This window comes from Mesoplodon densirostris, chromosome 19 (genome assembly GCF_025265405.1).
Source record: "Mesoplodon densirostris isolate mMesDen1 chromosome 19, mMesDen1 primary haplotype, whole genome shotgun sequence".
NCBI classification, from domain to species: Eukaryota; Metazoa; Chordata; class Mammalia; order Artiodactyla; family Ziphiidae; genus Mesoplodon; species Mesoplodon densirostris.
Window position 1 is genome coordinate 39,514,009 of NC_082679.1, and position 8,093 is coordinate 39,522,101.

An 8,093-nucleotide genomic window follows, 5' to 3' on the forward strand; every position below is an offset into this window, starting at 1 on the left:
CTCTCCATCTTCTGAGTCTCCCTCCATGGGAAAGCAGTGGCTGGTCAGCTTCCCTCTTCTGACTGATCACCCCTTCTGGCCATTTCCCGGGTTTTTTTCACCCTCCCACCGCCTACCCCTAATCCTACTATTGATGACTTGCATTCTTGAATCCTGCATTTCAGGTCTCGGTCCTAATCTGCCAGTTAGTAGCTGCTGATCCTTTAAGCCGTCCACTTGCCACTGCAGTCAGAGAGCCTCTGGCAGCCACCCCTGCCCTAAAGGCAAACATGATGTCTATACTTCTCTGTATTTTACATATGAACTTCCAAGTAAGCACTCATATGTATATGTGTAAGATCCATCAGTTTTTTGTTTTTTTTTTAAGAAAACAGTTTTAACAAACTACATGCAAGCGCCTGGACTAGGCAATCTGGGCAACGTTTGGGTTCAGACATTTACAGGCTCTGGGTTCCAGCAGTTGGAAATGACTAGATATCATGCTCTGTTCCACGGTGTCTGGAGCTTCTCCAGGCCTTTTGCCCATTTCCTGGTCACCCTCAGTCAGACCCAGAGGAAGTGTTTCCGGGATGAGCTCAGAAAAGTCAGCCCCCAGGGCTCCAGGTAGATCCAGATGTTCATTGGATTCTCCTGGGTGAAAGGGGGCAGGAATGTCTAATAGTGAGGAGGTCCTGAGTCACAGAGAAGTCCGTTCTTCACCGTCCTCAACCCTCATCATCGTTTGTATTATTATGTTTAAAATTACTCTTACCACAGCTGGGAATTCTGCTGGAGTCATGAAAGCTGACTGGAATTGAGCTGTCTGGTCACCAGGGATCAATAAAGACGAAACTTCGCTGGCAAATCAATAACCCCTCTCAACCCAAAGGCCCACACCCTCCATCACAATCCTGGTGAAGTAGTGTATCATAGAACTCTAGAAACAGAAAGAGCTCTCAGAGCTTATTCAGGACAGTGCTTCTCACACTGTAATGTGCATCGGAACCACCCAGGGGTCTTGTGAAAATAGAGATTATGATTCAGCAGGTCTTGAGTTGGGCTTACAATTCTGCTTTTCTAATAAGTTCCCAGATGAGGCCAGTGCTGCTGACCAGTGGACCACATTAGAGCAACGTAGATCTAAACCATGCCTTGCAGCCCTTTGTAGATGTCACAGGAAGCCTGTGTCCCAAACTCCAGACTTCCCACTATATATATGGAGAATCTGAGGCCAAAGGAGGGAAGTATTCCCTAAGGTCACATAGCCAACTATGGTTTGAGACTGGGATCAAAAGAAGAGGCTAGATCCTTTTACCAATTTCAAATTTCAAATTTTCAAATCTAGAGGCTAGATTCCTTTTACCAATTTCAGTACCAAATGCAAATAGCTAGGAGGATCCCCTGATCTATTCCCAGCCTGGAGTCAGCTCTTTGGTGGCCTGTCCAGGAATCATCTTGGGGCTTTTGCTCCAGGCCCAGGCTGTGGATTTGGTGCTGCGGGTCAACCTCAGGCAGCAGGTAGAAAAGATGTAGTCTCTTCCAGGCCAGGGAACTGAAGACCCTTAAGGAAAGAGAGCTCAGCACAGACTCATACTTTTTGGGGGAGCACTCTGGCCATCACCACCTGGGGGAATGACTGAAGCAGGACTGGATAGAGGGAGGAGCTGTGTGGCAGCAAGAACAAAGACTCTGACGCTATAACGGCCCTGAAGAGTGGTCCTGAACCAGGGCGAGGGGGCCTGGCTTTTGTACCTGTGCATTGACTCTCTGTCCTGCTGCGTGACCTTGCCTGGCAAGTGAATGGGTTCAGTGGAAAGGGGGCAGGGGATCTGAGCAGCAGCCCCCAGCAGCTACTATGTAGATATTTATATAAATTATATAAGGAGAGAGTACTTATGAGGGGCCCGCGTGTACATGGTGTGTGTGTGTGTGTGCACATGTGTGGATGAGTAGCTGTATGCCTATCTTTGGAGTCTATGGAGAATGTTCATGTGCACTTGGGGTGACTGAGTGTGACCTTGTCGTGTCTTGCATTTGTGTGCACATGTGGAAGTCAGTGAGTGGGGTGTGACTCTGTGCAGGTGTCTAGGTGTGCCCTGTTTGCATGCTTCCTGAAGAGGCCACCTGAGCCCAGGGTAGGGGATGCTGGGCTGCCTTAGTGGCTTTGGGTGGGGAGGGGATGGTGCTGGTTGGGGGCCACCTCATCTGAAGAAGCAGCCCTTTCTTTGGACGGACTGGGGCCTTTTATATCCCCTCAACCCTAGTCCTCCATGCCCAGCCTGCCCTAGGGAAATGCACAGCCTTGGAAAAAGAACTTGGGGGAGGCCTGAGCGCAGGCACTCCTGCTAGCAGGAGATGGGGTGTGTGGGGGGGGTAGTTTCTGGTGTCTCTGCCCCTCCTCATGGTCAGAGAGCATCTTCAGAGCCACCACAGAATGTACTGGTCTTTGGCTGGTGGACCCTCTGGAAACCTCTCCCACTGGCTCACAGAATGTCTCCAAACACTTATCTGTGTGTGTAAAATTACTCTGGAAAAGCCACCCACCTCCACCTGATAACTAAGGATTTTAATAAATGATTTTTTAAAAATCCTTTGTTAATGTTGTCCATCTGTGGCTCCCCGTGTGCAACCCCTGGGTGTGTCTTGATTTCCCTGTGTTCCCTGTGGTGTGCTTCACCTGAAGGATGCTAATTCCCCTGTCAGCTGGGATCATGACTAGCTCTGGGTTCTGGGCCAGCCCTGGGCTTATGCTGGCCACTTGCAGGGAGGAGGAGCAGCAGACATGGCAGCGCATGGCCTGTGTATGCCATTTTGTGTGGGAGCTGTGAGGTGGGTGTAAATAAGTAAGTGCCCATAGTGTGGAGGTTCTAGGAGCCCAGAGTAGAGAGGGGTTGCTTCGGGCTGGGGAACTAGGAGAGGTGACGAGGAGGTGACACGTGAGTGGATCTTGAAGGAAGAGGAGGTGTTTCAACATCACTGTCGTCTGTACTTCACGGCTCGGTGTCTGGGAGGCCAGGGCTGGGCCCAGTTGTCTCCCTCATTCACATATGTGTGAGCTCAGTCCCCAGCCAGTAAGGTGAATTACCCAGGGCCACACAGAGCACCTTTGATAGGGTCTAGCCTTTCAGATAGTTGGCCCGTTGTTTTTTCTAATCAGTTCTGTCCCTCTGGCTGCCTATGCTGGATCCACCCTGCCCTGCCCATGGGGGTGAGGACCACGATTCAGAGCGAGCCAGGGCTGAGATGTGAAGGCCTGAACTTATTGCACCCACAGTTCCCAAATATACCCTCCCACCATGACCTGACATGCTCCGTGTTGAGTCATGTCTGACTTACCTACCCATTGCCAGAAATCCAAGAGTCATCCTTGATCCAGCTCTCCATCCCCTCCCACATTCCCCAGTTGACCTCCAGAATATGTCTGGAATACTACTAATACTACTACTACTAAATATTTATTCCCTCATTTATTCCTCACAATGATGCCAAGAAGTTGGTGCCCAAAGCCTATAGCCAGGGAGGGGCTGAGCTGGGATTCAGGCCCAGCTCTCATTACCACAGGAAGTAGAAGCCACCTGCTTCTCATCCACGTGGTCACATTATCATAGTCCTCTCTTGGGTCACACCAGAAACCCCTCCTCTCATTGGACTGTTGGACTCCGTCTTGCCCCTCAAGAAATTCCCCTTCCAGCAGCTAGCAGGATCCTTCTAAAACATATCACCACCCTAGGAGGACATTGCAAAAAAGGGCAATTATAAAAGAATATGCAGCATCTGCCATAAGACTGTGAGCATCTTGAAGGGCAGAACTGTGAATTGGCGTTCTCTAAGTATAAATGTAAATGCAGATGCCACTGCCAGAGGAGTGCAAAACGGAGACACCCAACCTGGGATGTCAAGAAAAACCACCTGGGTTTTCCAAAGAAGATATGCAGATGGCCAATAGGCACATGAGAAAATACTCAACATCACTAATCATTAGATAAATGGAAACCAAAACCACAATGAGGTATTATCTTATACCTGTCAGAATGGCTATCATCAAAAAGTCTACAAATAACAAATGGTGAGGATGTGGAGAAAAGGGAGCCCTAGTACACTGTTGGTAGGATTGTAAATTGGTGCAGCCATTATGGAAAACAGTATGGAGGTTCCTTAAAAAACTAAAAATAGAACTACCACATGATCCAGCAATTCCACTGCTGGAATTGAAAGAAAATGAAGAAACGAAAACAAATTTGAAAAGATACATGCACCTCAACGTTCATAGAAACATTATTTACAATAGCCAAAATATGGAAGCAACCTAAGTGTCCATCAACTGATGAATGGATAAACAAGATGCGGTATTTATATACTAGAATATTATTCAGCCATAAAAAGAATGAAATTCTTCCATTTGCAACAATGTGGATGGACCTAGAGGATATTATGGTTAGTGAAATAAGTCAGAGAATGACAAATACTCTATATTATCACTTATATGTGGAATCTAAAAAAATAAAACAATGAATGTATATAACAAAACAGAAACAGACTCACAGATATAGAGAACAAACTAATGGTTACAAGTGGGAAGAGTGAAGGGAGAGGGGAGAGAGAGCGGTGGGGATTAAGAGGTATAAACTATTATGTATAAAATAAATAAGCAATAAGGATATGTTGTACAGCACAGGGAAATATATCCATTGTTTTGTAATTTAAATGGAGTATAAAAATATGGTATCACAATGTTGTACACCTGAATCTAATATTAATATTGTAAATCAACTATACTTAAATTTTAAAAATGTATGTAAAAAATACACCTGGACGGGCCTCCCTGGTGGCGCAGTGGTTGAGAGTCCGCCTGCCGATGCAGGGGATACGGGTTCGTGCCCCGGTCTGGGAGGATCCCATATGCCGCGGAGCGGCTGGGCCCGTGAGCCATGGCCGCTGGGCCTGCGCATCCGGAGCCTGTGCTCCGCAACGGGAGAGGCCACAACAGTGAGAGGCCCGCATACCGCAAAAAGAAAAAAAAAAAAAAAAAAAAAAAAATACACCTGGAGGAGGAAACACTTGACTTGATCCTAGAAGAATGAGTACAAGTTTATTAAGCAAAAAAGAAAGGATGTTACCAGGATGAAAGGGCAGCACTTGTCAAGACTGGAAGACATCAGAGAACGAGCTGCAGATAGTCAGACAAAGTCAAGGTGGTCTCAGATATTACAGCACAAATTGGGGAGGGGCAAGAGATGTCCCACCATCAGCCTGATGTTTTCATGGCAGGGTTATCAGACCTTTTGTACAGAATAAGAAAGTATCTGAGACCCATAGAGTCACATGCCTGGCTCAAGGTCACAGATTGGTAAATTCAGAGCCAACGAAGTCTTCAGTGTTCCTCTTCCTGCAACTGTGTGGTTCTGACCAGGTGAGGAGATTCAGACAAGCCCCAGACCTCACTCAGCTGACAACAGGAAGGGCAGGGAGAGGGGTGCAGTCAGCAACCTCAAAGCCAAGGCTAGCAGCTGCACTGGGGAGATGTTCCCTGTGCTCAATAGTTAACGGGATTTGAGCTTCTCCTAAGCACAGTTTGGAAAAATAGAAGACAGTGTGCGTATTCACAGCACTTAGTTCTCCCAGCTAAGTTATGCTTGAATCATGACAGACAGATAGGCGTGTACACACACACACACACACACACACACACACACACACAAAGAACAAACTTTAACTTCACACTTGAAGCTATTCTCCTGCCTTAATCTGAGCTATCGTGTCTGGCTCCACTTCCAGGCCCAGGTATAGCTCTCATAGATTTTTTGGGTTGAAGTAAACCCCTTAGCATAACTTAAATGAGGGTCCTTGTTGATTTTTTAATTATTAAAAAAGAAAGAAAATATGAGGATCACAATAGTCCAAGCCATTGATTCAGTGGACACAGATTGTCCCCAAAGCTGGAGAGAGCATGTCCCAAAGAGTGAGGGTAACCTCAGTGTGGGCACTGACCATGAGGGGTGTGGTGTCGCCTCCTTGAAAAGACCCAGATGGGCTTGAGATGTTCCCATCTCCAGCTATTGCTTGTTGGAGGGTAGAGAGGTGGCTACACACTCCATTGCACCAGATGGCCACTACCGAAGGCTATACGGCCAAACCATGGAGTTGCTGGATCAAAACTGCCTTTAGATGCCATTTACTCAGAATGAAACAACATTCTCAAACTGGGTGAGAACACAGGGACCACCTCACTTAACTCCCTCACTTTCCAGATGGAAAATGCAGGATTCGATATGGAAGATGACTTGCTTCAAATCAAAAGTGAGTTCATGGGTTGGCAGAATTAGAATCCAAATCTTCCAGGTTCTAGACCATTACTCTTATTGGGTTTAGCTGTTTAGAAGGCAGAAAAAAAAAAGCCTTCTGGTTCCAAGCTTTTCTTTCCATCTGATTATTAAAGAAAAGGCTTCCTGGGAACAGTGGAAAACAAGGTGTTGGTGGCAATAAGTATGTTGGGAAGCTCGTTTACAAACTTCCAATATCATTGTTTTTGTGCACTTGGTGATGGGTGTATATTTTACTGGTGTGGCTCTGTGTAAATACTGACCTGTCAGTTGCTTATGCCCTGTGACTTAGAAGTGACAGATGTGGCCCCTGTCAACACAAAGACCATCCCCACTCACACCTGAGTCTGAAATTACAGAAAGAAACATTAGATGTAGGTAATGATGGCAGAGAGACAGAAGATTGTTAACATTGGAGAAACTTAGATCACCTAGTTTAGTATTTCCTACGATATGATCCATGGGTTGCTAATTTGCTGTCATGAGGAAAAAGGGTCCTGTGGTCAAATGACTTTTGGAAACTGTGGCTTCATTCAAATTAAACAGGTTTCCTTTCTGAGGGCTTCTCAGTGTTTTTACTATACGCATTATAGATTTCTAGGGGAGATATATAAGGTGCAAAGTTTCCCTGACTTTTGTGTCCATGGAACGCCTTTTTTCCCCCAAGAATAATCTCATGAGTCTAATGTTCCTTGGAATAAATCTTTTACATGTTGACCTCTTCCAATATTCTAATTTTACAAATGAGAATACAAAGGCTCTGGTGACTGTCCTAACAAAACTGGTTAATGCATAACCAGGACTCAAACTCAGGTTTTCAGACAGAAATCTAAGAAGCAAATCCCTTTATTGCTTCCTACTGTGTCCCTAGTACTTAATTTTGTGTCTCCAGTAGAGTAATTAATAAATATAGTAAGGCACAGTGACTGACTAATAATAGCTAAGTGTTTACATGCATTATTTCATATGGTCTTGATGAAAACTCTAAAGTGTTGGTTCTGGTATTATCCATTTTACAAAATTTTAAGTCAGAAATTGAGAAAAGTCTGGGATTTTACCTTACTTGTAAGCTTATGAGTTAGCCTGTTACAGTTTTTATATACTTACAGCAGACATGAGACCCCTGGGTCAGAGACACAGATGATTTAGTACTCACAGCCAAAACAGCTGCCAAGGCAGCGTTTCCCCTTGCCCCGCGCTCCATGGGGAAAGGTGATGAAGGCTAGAGGTTACCTGCTCAGGCAGAGGGGTGCCCCATGGGAGAGGAACCCTGAAATTAGGAAACTGGTGATCTGTCCATCTTCCCCTGTGGAGAGAGAGATTACTTATGGAATGTAAGCAAGTTTCCACTGGGGGAGAGGGAAGGAAAAGTCTTATCTATATTACCTTGTGATATCTCTAGAGAGATAATCTCCAAATATCTCATGAGATACATGTCTCTAGCTTCCAAAGCTGTTTGCCATTCAAACATATCTTGTTTAGAAGGCCCAGACCTTGCAGAAAGTGCGAAGTCTGGGGAGACTTGTCTCCTAACAAGGATAAGGAAATTGAAGCTTAATATGCAAATTATTTGACCTTGGGCTATTGAAAGCACTAGAAAAATAAATAAATGAATGGATGAATGAATGACCTAGGTGAAGGTTAAGATATAAATGACCACCTTTATATACTTTCCTGAAAATAGATAATGATAGGGAAAAAGGGATGGATCAAGGTATGAGTGCCTTGTGATCATGGCAGAAAACCCTCTATCAAAACTGAGATGAAAATGATTCCTGCCATACACAACCAGCT